This window comes from Galleria mellonella, unplaced genomic scaffold, assembly GCF_026898425.1.
Source record: "Galleria mellonella isolate WM207_F2 unplaced genomic scaffold, CSIRO_AGI_GalMel_v1 utg270, whole genome shotgun sequence".
NCBI classification, from domain to species: domain Eukaryota; kingdom Metazoa; phylum Arthropoda; class Insecta; order Lepidoptera; family Pyralidae; genus Galleria; species Galleria mellonella.
The window spans coordinates 1,393,452-1,407,031 of record NW_026442062.1 but is presented as its reverse complement, the minus strand read 5'-3'; the positions used below and the strand labels follow the sequence as shown (position 1 = coordinate 1,407,031).

Here is a 13,580-nt window from a genome sequence, read left to right as displayed (position 1 = left end):
TTCAACCTTCGTATCAAGGTGAACAAGTCTCGCTTCGTTAACATATTTATACGACGCCCTAAACACTCAGTTATTTGTTCTTGTAAAACAAAATATTATTGAAGAAATTGGACTTTTATTTAGTGTTCATGTACATTCACTAAGGGTTCCGCATATATACATATACATATATACATTAAATTGCCACACTTTGAGAATAAATTATTTTTTGTATTTCCTATCCGTAATAGGCATGTAATAAGTTTGCAGTTTAGTTAATTCTTATTTTTATAAAATTTATTTATAAGATATAAGTTCTCAAAAATATTTCTAGTTAGATTTTTTGTCTATTATATTCCCATATTGATTTATAAACTATAAATATTTCAGATTTTTCCTCGGTTATAAGTGGGAGTCCCTTATTACATTATTAATCAATTTAAAAAAAATTAAATCATATGATACCTCTGGAGTAGTATATCCATTTTGAAGCATTAAATGAGTCTTATGGACCACCTTATAAACAAAATATTTTTTTTAATTCTATTGCAGTAAAAAGATATAATAAAAAATATTCCAAATTAAAAATCTGTATCTAATGATGTATTTTTTTTTTATACAACTTAGAATGGCAAACAAGCTGACGGCCCACCTGATGGAAAGTGGTAACCGTCGCCTATAGACATGAGCAGTACCATGGACATAACAGAGTATACTCTTTCGCTAATGATACCCCCCATGCGTTGCCATTCCTGAGAACTCAGATGTTATTCCTCCGTACCCAGTAAATTCACGCCATGCAAACACAACTGCTTCACGGTAGAAATACGAATGGGACAGAGGTACCCAAGCAATCGACTTTTGTACAAAGTCTCCCTCTGGTATTTACTGAAATATATATAGATTGACAAAAAAAAAACAACATTAGCATACTTTTATACCTTTTTGGTACGGAACCTTACAAATCTAAATCCGGAAGTAGTCGTACACCGCCTTCGTAAGTAACTTTTCCAGCAGTCAACGCATTCACTATCACATATCTATTTGTGCCTTATACAATAGTTATAACTGTCACATACAGGTCATAATACTGTATTAGCAGTGAGCACAGCGAGTGATGTTATCACCAACCATAAAGTCCGGGTTGATACGTGAGTTGTGTCTATTACGACAACGCTAATGGAAGGGATACCTCAACGTTTGTTTTATTTAATAATAAAACTATTAATGCCTGTTTTTTTTTTTTAAATAAAGTAATTATTTCTATATTTATTAAATTAGTAAATAATCAGGTAAACGGAGTGACTTCTGTTTTCTTTCCGGAATTCACGGACTTCATATAAATTTGCATGAAACACAATGCAGAGTTAGGAAGTAAATTCTCTCATTCATTTCATTAATTTATTCATAATTTAATTATCAGACGGCAAGATGAGAAAGGATTATTAGTAATAGGAATTAGAGAAGTCCCATTGCTAGTAACACATCCTGTTAAGTCGAGCTTCATGTTGTTCCCACTGGAACCTATCGTGATTAATTTCTGGTGAATTCATCGCAATAGACTAACTGACATGTCTTCATCCTCAGCTATCATCACTCACTGGTATACCAGTAACACAGGCGGGGTTATTATTCAATTTTTATCATTAATAAACAAAAATGTGCCTATTATTTTTAATTTATGATTAATTATTAGCAAATGTCAGTGTAATGAAATCTTATTACACGTGACTGAACATGTTTTGAAGGGACCGCATGCGTTTGACACCTAAGGCTGAGTTCACACAGCAATCTATCGATTTTCATACACATATACATTTCTACATTCTATTTCCGTTATTTTCCGTTGTTTATTATTTCAGTATTTTCTCTGATTTTTAACCGACTTCACAAAAAGGAGAAGTTCTCAATTCGGTGGTGTTTTTTTTTTTATGTTCGTTACCTCATAAATATGTCAGTTAGAAACCGATTTTTTTTTTTTACTTAAAAGAACATACTTTCAGATTGATCATATAAATTTTTATCAAAATGGATTTTAAAGTTTAGTTTTTAAATTCGATTCTACCGGTCGATAATTATACTATATAGAAATAATATAGATTATCTCTAGATAGATAATATACAGAAAGTTAGTGGATGCAGGTGGCTCAGGACTATTCCGTATAGCAGTCTATATGGGAGTCGTATGTTCAGCAGTAGACACCTAATGGCTGAGATGATAATAATAAATTTATTTCTTTATACAAAGGTAGTTAGTTACATTACAGTGTATGGTATCTCCTGTTAAGCAAAGATTGCTTGTGTTAGAAGAAACCGCTCTTTCATAACAATAAGTAAATTTCATAATCATTACAATGTACTTCTCTTTTTTTTTAATCAGCATGAAAAATTTCACTTTGTTTTACTTTTATACAATAATACTAAAAAATTAACATATCATAAAAAAAGAAAAAATGTATATTTATGATAATAAATGTGCTCGTGTATATGCGCTTGTTCTTGTGTGTATGTGTGTGTGCGTGCGTGTGTGTGCGTGCGTGCGTGTGTGTGTGCGTGATGATGATGATGATACTTATAATAATAATAAAAAATAATAAATAATAAAGATACAGTCTCAATTTTCATACGACGATCGTCAAAACAAGCAGCCGAATACTTGAGTTCATTCGCTTCGGTTAATACGCGTTAATGTGTTACGTGAAACGAATCGGTCAAATGCAAATAATGGAATAAACTATTCACCGCATATTGAGCCGTAATATCGCAGAGCGTAGAATACCAAGAATTAGCCGTATGAACGTTGAGAGACAACCCATGCGCTGAACTGATGATTAAAGGAGAACGATAGGCAACACCTAGATGTTATTGCAATACCTCTGGTATTGCAGGTGTTCATAGGCTACGGTAACTACTTACCGTCAGGTGGGCCGTATGCTTGTTTGCCACCTCAGTGGCATAAAAAAATGTACATGGCGAAGGATCGGGTCTTTTTTTTAATAGATGATAATAGAATGGCAACCCGGCCCACGCTAACGGTATACGCTGGCGGGGGCCCAGTGAGGGATGATAGGTGTGAATGAAATGGCAGGTAACTTAGCCCATCGTGATATATACACCTGGGATTTAGCACAACAGTTTCCAGGGGAAACCAACTGGAGGTCAACCCTATAGGGTGTATTACTAGCAATAGGACTGGTAGTCTGCATTAGGTATTAACAATGAAAGTAGAAAGAAAGAAAAAAACAAAAAACAAGTATAAAATAAAAGTTATAAACAACTAACTTTTATCTGCAACTTCACGTAACCGGAATAAAATGTAGCCTATATCTTTCCCAGATGTAGTTCCCTGAATACTAAATTTCATGAGAATCGGTAAAGCCTATAAGATGGTAACAGGTGACAAACTAACCAACAAACTCACTTTTAAATTTATATTGATCATCATCACTATATTACATTAGCATATATATCATCATTACCATATTAGTCAATAAGTATTTAATGCTGAACATAGGCGTCCCCCATAAGGGGGTTTTGCTAGTTGGCAAGCTTGTCAAGCAAGTTGGCAACCCCAATTAGGCTTTAGTGATGTTTCAAGAGGGACGCTATTGCCTATCCCTCGACCATCAAACTTCCTCAGTCACCTTTTACAACACCTATGAGAAGGAAAAAAGTGGCACATTCACGTAACTTCACATGGCAATTTCTATATGAAACTCATTTATATTATTAGTAAAAGTTATATTTCAAATTTAACAAATAATACTTTATTATTTTTTGTGACTTTAATTAACCATAACGGTACAACCATAATGATGTAAAAGTTCAACACACTGCTTCATCTTACGATGAACGTGAGTTCATTCCCCGCTTAATATAAATATTTGTAATACAAAACAAATCCGTCTGTTTATATTGATTTAAAAGTTTATAAGATATTAAAATAGTCTATCAGAACTCAGTGCTTAAAATACAAGATGGAAGGGATTGTTAAAAGCATGGACTGTCAGTCCCATTGCTAGCAATATACCCTACCAAGTCGACCTCCACGTGGTCCAACCTAGAAACCATCGTGCTGAATTCCAGGTGTATTCATCACGATAGGCTAACTGACCTGCCCTTTCGTCCTCACTTATCACCCCTCACTGGTGCCCTGCGTATACCCTTAGCGCAAGCGGAGTTAACATTTCATTATCATCCATTGAAAAACATGCTTAAAATACAAGCTATGTTAGTTTGGGACTATCACTACTTTGTAACTTGTTCAATTAAATTTAACTAGCATTTCTCCACGACTTTGTCAGTGTAACTTGGAACCATCTCATCTCTTTCTCATTTTTATATTTTAGATTCTCATAAGTTCATATTTTAGAAAAAAAAATCTTATATCCTTCTTTATTTCATATAATATTTGCATAGCAAATTTCATAGTGATGGATTAAATGGCAGTAGGTTAAATAGTGTACTAATATCGAGACTGCCAGATTAGTTTATTTTAGTTACTTTCATACCATATTCTTCTATGAAATATTATTATTTGATAAATATTTTAGAGGAATAACACCTGAGTCCTCAGGAATGGCAACGCATGGGGGGTATCATGGGCGAAACAGTACACTCTGTTATGTCCATAGTACTGCTCATGTCTATAGACGGCAGTTACCAGTTTCCATCAGGTGGGCCGTCAGCTTATTCTGTCAGCTCATTCTAAGTTGTATAAAAAAAAAGCAGCCAACCTGCACAGCATATTTGTATTACAAAAATGTGCAATTAGCACGAAAACATGCAGACCGCCATTTTTACTACACTATGCTTATTGGAAATCCTTCAACAATCAAATAAATAAACAGTAAAATAAGTACTATCCTACAGACAATTAAATAATTAAAAAAAGAAATAAAATATTGTTAAAAATATACGAGTATATTTTGTGTTACTGTAACAAATACAAGAAAAGAAAAAAAAAAGTTACTTCTATATTGTATTTTTCTTTATTAAATTTTGTTTTTCTCTCGTATCTATGTCTGTTATTACTTGTGTGCTGTAAACGAAGCAAATAAATATTATATTTATCTATTTATCTACCTATACAAATATTTAGAAATTGTGAAGTAATTAAAAAAAATTGTACATATTTTATTACAGTACAAACTACGTGTGAACGCATCTTTAGTATATCACGACTACCAACATAACGCAAGTAGTCGCTCAGCGTACTGCCACGTGATCCCAATGAAATTGGTTACGCTCCATTAGACCGCTACTCGTTGACAAATTAAATACGGTTTATTGACGTTTTGTTGGAAATTTGGAAACTGAATAAGCGCCTCCTAGCGGACACATGAATAATCTAATTTATCACAGTCGTCTAAATAGAATGCTAAGAACCACGCATTTATTTGAATGCCATTTTTTATCCACTGTTTACAGAATTCATCACAATTATAAATATTTTTATTTCAACTTATACTCAGGACTCTTAAATAAGCCGTCGGTGATGTGGTGAGTGCGGAAGCGAACCCATGTCTCCAACATATGGCACCTCGAGGGTATATCGTCTGGTTTTTGGTGGGTACACTCCCACCTTACGGGGGGAGTCCCACAGTACCCATTCGCCTCCCACAAGGTGTATGAGTTTGCATAAAACATTTTCCAGACGTTAAAAAAAAAATAAAAAAAAAATAAAGATCCTTGAATAAAGCGCATTCGAATCTGTCTATCTTTTGAATAAATCTATCGAAATCCTAGCTATCAAGATTCATGAATGAATTTTCAAGAATAGCAATCATGCCATCATGCCATTCTTGAAAAATTTTTTTTTACAACACAGGGAGCAAACGAGCATGCGGCTCACCTGATGGTAAGTGACTACCGCCGCCCATGATCACCCACAACACCTACCGCATTGCAGGTGTGCTGCCGGCCTTTTAAAAAGGAATATGCTCTTTTCTCGAAGGTTATATTGTCGTATCGGTTCGGAAATACTGCTGCTGGAAGTTGATTCCAAAGAGTGGTTGTGCGTGGGAGAAAGTGTCTTGAAAAACGCACGAATAAAGCCTAGTTTTTCTTGGTCTATAACTATATGTTATTATATATGTATTACCTATTACATATTATTATTTCAGCCGTCAACTGTTTACTGCTGGACATTAACCTTCCCCATGAGGGGAGTTTTGCCAGTAGTTGCCAAGTTTGGCGGGCGTGTTGGCAACCGCAGTTAGGCTTTTAGAAATATTTTAAGAGGGGTGCTGCTGCCCATCCCTCGCCTTCTCTTAATCGCCTATTACGACACCCACGGGAAAGGAAGGGGTGGCTCATTCTATGCCGGGACCACAGGGCAAGGAGACATACCTTCTGTAAATTTCAAACTGTAAACAACAATCATTAAGGGAATGGAATTGTTAGAAACGGCTAACAATAAATGGCAACGTGGGACAGCAACGGTGTTCACTGTTGCAAACGATGATCAAAAAATGGCAGAGCAAGTATGCACAAGTATGCACAATTTTTTAAAGTTACACACACGGCAATGTCACATATTATTATATAGTAATAAATAGATAGTTAAAGTTGTACATGACGAATAAAGCCATATATTATGCGTGACAGAAACGTAAGTTAAATTTGGTTTGGTGAAAGACCGAAATAAGACTTTTTACAAAGTCCTTGCAATTACCAACTCATGTTAACATATCCTAAGATTTATTAATTTAAACAAAAATTTACGAATGTATGGGCTTTTACAGTAATTTATATATGCATTTATATGTACAGCTAGTATTTACTATATACTCATATTATATCATCATCATCATCATCAGCCGTTAACTGTTCACTGCTGAACGTTCTATGCCGAGATCACTTGGCAACTCTTATTATTATTTATTTATTTATTTATTTAAGGACAACCAACAAAGCATACATTTATATCTACTTAAAATACATGATAATATCGTTACATTATAAAATGCTGCCTCAATTAAAGGCTGCCACGACACGCGTATTCATTATATATTATTATTAGTAAGAAAATTTATAAAAACTACAATACTAGTTATACAATAAATAGACTACAGTAATATTTTAAATTTCAAAGATTTGTACACTTATAATCTGTACATATGTGCAATGATACATGCCATGCTGTTATTAAGCTGAATAAATTTAACAAAAAAATCTATACAAAGTTGATTTGAATTTCTTTAAGATCGTGTTAATATCAGTATTAATATTAGGCAATTTAATATTAAAATTATTGTGACAAATTGAAAAATGTAGTTAAATTTATCAATCCATGATCTCCACTGGCCTTGCTTGATGACGAACTAAACATAAGCTTCCGTGCAAACCTGTATAATATATGTAAATAACAGTATTGTTCATGGTAATGTGCAACAATATATATATTTATTTTTACATTAAATTAACAGTATAGTGTCTGGTCGCATTCTCAACTGATGTGAATGGAATGCAGATAAAAACACTTGAGAGCGTTATGTTCATAACGAACGTAATTATTTGTCAATTATCAAAAACAATTTAATAATATTGTTATTTAAAAAAAATGCTGTATTAGCTACCTTATTATCTGTAAATTTTTGAAAACAATTTATCAATTTTAATTTTTATTGACAATTTAAAAAGTGCTCCTTTAGCGAACTGATTATCTGTAAATTTTCGATAACAATTTAATAATTTCCATTTTTTTATTGATTATATAAAAAAAACTCTATCAGAGAACTAAAATATTAATCATTCAATAATATACTTATACTCACTGTCACAAAACATTAGCATTTTGATGTCAAAATTATATTTGAAAAATTCCAAAACGAAATATGAAATTGATACAAAGTTTGTAATAGTAAATTTATATGCTACGTATTATATAGATGGTAGGCAGAGCAGTTTTTGATTGATCAATCAGAAACATTGAAAATTCTTCAATTGTTTTTGACAATTTAACAAATAATAGTGACATTGCGATGAGTTTTTTTTTTATACAACTTAGAATGGCAAACAAGCTGACGGCCCACCTGATGGAAACTGGTAACCGTCGCCTATAGACATGAGCAGTACCATGGACATAACAGAGTATACTGTTTCGCCCATGATACCTCCCATGCGTTGCCATTCCTGAGGACTTAGGTGTTATTCCTCTATAACTAGTAAATTCCTATTACCTGAGGTATTATTCCTCTGTACACAGTAAATTCACGCCATATCCCACATTTCAAACCGAAACACAGCCATGCAAACACAGCTGCTTCACGGTTGAAACACGAATGGGACAGAGGTACACAAGCAATCGACTTTTGTACAAAGTCTCTCTCTGGTGAGTAAAGGTTATGAACGCTTTTAATCAATCCATAACTGTAGATTGACATAATGTTATAAATATGTACATATATGGTAAACAAAGGTATACAATTATTTAACAAAAAGATAAATCACATTCTTTTAAAGGCTAGGCAGTAAACTGAGTTGTGACCATATCGTATTACTTTAACACGTACACGAAATAAAAAAGTATGTTACTTCTTTTATATATTTTCCTTTTAAAGATTTTTTTTTCCTTTTTTTTTGTACATGTCTCTTGTATGCTGTAAGTGATACAAATGAAATATCGATTAATTTTGTTGAAGTTATTTATATATAACTTATATGTTTACACGTTTGCCATGTGTGCCCTGGCATTATGGGTCGTCCCTACCTTTCCCGTGGGTGTCGTAGGAAGCGACTAAGTTAGGGCGAGGGGTCAACCTCCACGCGGTTCCCCCTGGAAACCATCGTGAATAATTTATCGTTAATTTCGTCACGATGAGCTAACTGACTTGCCTTTTCATACTCACTTATCATCCCTCACTGGTACCCCACCAGTGTATACCGATAGCGCAGGCGGGGTTACAATTTCATTATCATCCATTAAAATAGAAGCCTCCACTCATTTATAGAATAGTTAAAATCCGAAGATTGGACAAATCACCATCATTCAATCATGTATCAAAATAATCAATTACTTTTGAAGTAATTTAAACAGTACAGTCAGTGGCATCTTACAAAATGCTCAGAACTGGAATAATTTGACCTTATAGTGAACGATAGCATCATCGATGCTAATTTTCAATTAATTTGGATGTATTAACATGTGCTTACGTTTTGTTGAAAAAATTTAACTGTATTTTAAAAGATTGTATGGTTCACATACCATAGATATTGCTGCTTATATAATAATTGTAACAAATATAAAAAAAAACTGAATTGAAAACCTCCTTAAAAAAAATTCTTAGAATCCTTATTTCTTATGATTATTACAAATGAATTAAAACACCAGAGGGATGCTTTATGCAAAAGTCGTTTGCTTGGGTACCTCTGTCCTATTTGTGTTTCTACCGTGAAACAGTTGTGTTTGCACGGCTGCGTTTCGGTTTGATGGGTGGGATATGGCAGTGAGTTTACAGGGTACAGAGGAATAACACCTGAGTCCTCAGGAATGGCAACACATGAGGAGTATTATGGGCAAAACAGTATACTTTATTATGTCCATACTGCTCATTTCTATAGGCGACGGTTACTACTTTCCATCAGGTGGGCCGTCAGCTTGTTTGCCTTTCTAATTTGCATAAAAAAGAATTATATTTATTACTAAAATATGGTACAATGAGGTGATATGGTAATTTACAAAAATTAATTTCAGACATTTTGTCATTATTGACATGCAACAGTTTATACAAAGTTAGTATACGTGGAGAAGGACATCCTTGCTATTAAAAAATAAGCTAAAAGAAGCTACATATATATCTGTCACACCTGTCTCCTATTAGAATAGTCAGAAATAGTAGAAAATGCTTGTATTTTATTATTTATTGATTTTAGTATTTTATTGGTAAAAGCACACTGTTAGTTAATTCATGGTAGTTCAACACCTTAACTAATTTTAATATCCAATTATTATAGAGATGGATAAGGTCATTGGTCACTTTTTATCTCAGGCAAAAATCATATCCCGGACTCTCGAACGAAGTCACGGATAAAACTTAGTACATTATAAAAAAAATTACGCTTATTATTGCTAAAGGGAGATGGAAAAGGATAACTTTTTATCTCAGGCAAAAAACATATCACGGACTCTCGAACAAAGTCACGAATAAAACTTTGTATATTATAAAAAAAAATACGCTTATTATTGCTAAAGGTAATGAGCACACGAGTGTTATACGCGATTTTAACGCGTGAACTGATTCCAAAGTAATTTGATCATTAACAATGTGAATTAGGCAAGAATGCTGATCGGGCAACGCTCACAGTAGACTGCACAGTACAATTCAGCTACATTATTCTGTAAAATTTTGAACTTCAATTCACAACCCACTTCAATTTCATTTTTTATCATCATTATATCAGCCCTTAACTGTCCACTGCTGAACAGAAGCCTTCCCCTTGGCGGGTTTTGCTAGTAGTTGCCATGCTTGACAGGCAGATTGGCAACCGCAGTTAGACTTTAAAGATGTTTTAAGAAGGACGCTGTTGCTCGTCGTTCGCCCGCCCTTAAGTTAGCCTCTTACCCACGATATATATATATATATATATATATATATATATATATATATATATATATATATATATATATATTGTTTTTTGTTGTACACTTATTTGAAAAAAAAGCAACAGCTGTGTATCTTGCTCTTTCTTCTGAGCTGAAATTACACTCTGATCTGAGATGTAGACTCTTAAAATAATGCTATGCAAAAATGCTTATTATTAAGTTTACTAGAATAAAAATTATTTTATTATTATTTTATAAAACGTTGCGTAGAAATCCACTACTAAAAACGTTGCACTTGCTTCATATTTTGCTTTGGAATTTTTAAACACATTTTTACCATCAAAATTCAAGTCTCCAGTGACAGTTTTATAAAAAATATAACACTTTAGTTCATTAACAGAGATCCTTTTAAATAAATCAGTAAAAAACTTTGAAAATTGTTAAATTTTATTTGAAAATTGACGGTTAATTACGATTTTGCCATTGTTTAGCAAACTGAAGTTACGAACGCTTTTAACGAAATTGCGACGTCGTCGAACTCGCTTGTTTACAAAACATCAAATACAAATATCTAGCACCAAATATCTATCAAAATCCATCTAATAAAAATCCAACACTAGCGGATCCACTAGTGAAATTCGAGTTAGACTTATAGAACAATACTGCGAATTACTTAAGAAATTTACGTACGTGCGTGCGTGCGTGCATGCGTGCGTGCGTGCGTACCAGCGTGCGTGGGTGCGTGCGTACGTGTATGCGAATCAACCGTTAACTGCCAGTACTTTTGCCAGTAGTTGTCACGCTTGGTAGGTGGTTTGGCAACCGCAGTTGGGCTTTTAGTGATGTTTTAAGAGGAAGTCTACTGCCCATCCCTTTACCATACGTTCCATTAGTAACCTCTTACAACCCCCATGGCTAAAAAAACAGTATAAACGTTATCTATTGCAAATCTAATTCCTCCTCTACATCCAAAGGTTGCCTGAAAGAGATCGCTTTTAGCGATAAGGTCGCCCATTGTTTTCCCATTGTGATAATTTCTTGTAATTGTTTATATCTATAATAAGTCTACTATTGTAATCTTTTGGAGGAAACAATAAAGAGTATCTATCTATCTATAATTGTCGAAATACATTCAGAATTAGCGAGAATTTCGCGTAACATACAAAACAAAACAAAAGAAAATAAAATTGTATTGAGAATTATTTTTAAAGTCGATTGCAAGTACAGCCAATTAATTTGTACTCTTTGTTCTCGAGACCGTAACACGAGACTCGAGTCTGGCGATGATGGGTGCGGGCAGACATCTTTAGAAAAACACATCCGTGTTGTTAAAAAAAACCGGTCAGATCAGATATTCAAGGTGAAGGTTCCGTACATTATATACCTATATTATTATTATAATGAAGAAAAAATTATTTGTTTGTAATGTATAAACTCAAGAACTAATTAAGTTATTTTAAAAATTCTTTCACTTATAAAAAACTCTATAATCAGCCAATGACATAGACTATAAATTATAAAAAAATGATTTTATTTATTTATTGATTAATAGTATAAAATAATAAAATAAAAAATAATAAAATTACCTTTATTCCAATTTTTATACTAAATAGATGCCTATTAGTTTATTATTAATGATACTGCTATTCGTAGTTTAAAAACTAGACCGCAAAATTATGTTTTCCTAGATTTTTTGATAATTCTTGATAAAATGCATCATTTTTAATGTAGGTAATATGCATATGTAGGGATTTTTCGATCATAAATCCAAAACTACATAACATAAAAATATAAAAAAAAAAAGTTTTAAAAATGTACTAATGAAACAGTACAGTAAATGTCCCACATGAATTTGCACTTAAACTTGAAGAACCATTTAGTAACTTTCAGTATTCCTTCTGAATTCTCCAGCAAAGAAAGTAAAAATATTTTTTTCAATTATTTCCATTGCAATATGCGATGGCCAATAATAATATTTAAAACTATTCCAAATTTCAAATCGATATCCTTAGTAATTGTTTAGATATGCCGTGACAAACAGACGAACAGACAGACTAAGTCACCGGTGCGACTAAGGTTTCTTTTTGTTACGGGACCCTAAAAGTATATAATAGTACCATTATATAAAAAGGTGGTAATAAGTAAAAGAAATACAAAAAATCAACTTATTTTGTTTTCATATTTAACTTTGCCCGCAACTTCGCCCACGGACAGTCGCCTGTTACGACATCCTATATATCAGCAGGCATATGTATTTCTAGTACAAATCATCCAGTAGGATAATCCGGGACCATCCGGGATTGTATCCGCTTGGAGCTCATTAATTTCCGTAAGCAGATGTTGAGCTGAATAAAGCGACATCATGTACAAAACAATATTATATTTGTAAGTAAGATTTTAAATATTTGTCACGTATGGTTATAGTTTATAATTGTTTTTATAATTTTGTGTTTCTCTCTCTCTCTCTCTCTCTCTCTCTCTATATATATATATATATATATATATATATATATATATATTGATATCATCTATACTAGTCACATATTTATATTAATCTTTAACGGGTTCTTCACTTCTGTACTATATATATATATATATATATATATATATATATATATATATATATATATATATATATATATATATATATATATATTGCACTTGCAATATATATGATGAGCAATATATATACATTTTATTCTCACTCCATAATAGTAAGAAAAAAATTGTCGCACTTTTAACTAGTTTTATCTTCAAGAAACTCGAAGTGCGTTTCTAAAAATATCTCTACAATTTATTTACATATATGTAAATATTTTTTTTTTAACTTAACCTTCACAGACGTATCTACATTTAAATTTCATTCAAGTTCTCTATTCTCGATAATTGTACCTATAACTACCCCATTAAGTATTATATTCATAAACATAATTTTGCTTTTTCATGAGCACAAAAGCATTTTTTCATTGTTCTTATAAATTTTTTTTTTTATACAACTTAGAATGGCAAACAAGCTGACGGTCCACCTGATGGAAAGTGGTAACTGTCGCCAATA

At 32.6% G+C, this 13,580-nt stretch overlaps 1 protein-coding gene across 1 annotated transcript in view; it reads left to right on the top strand.

Annotated features, from left to right (window-relative positions):
- LOC113523359 (proton-coupled amino acid transporter-like protein pathetic) overlaps positions 1–13,580 on the top strand; it is a 59,583-nt gene that overhangs the window by 11,977 nt on the left and 34,026 nt on the right. The window lies entirely within an intron of this gene.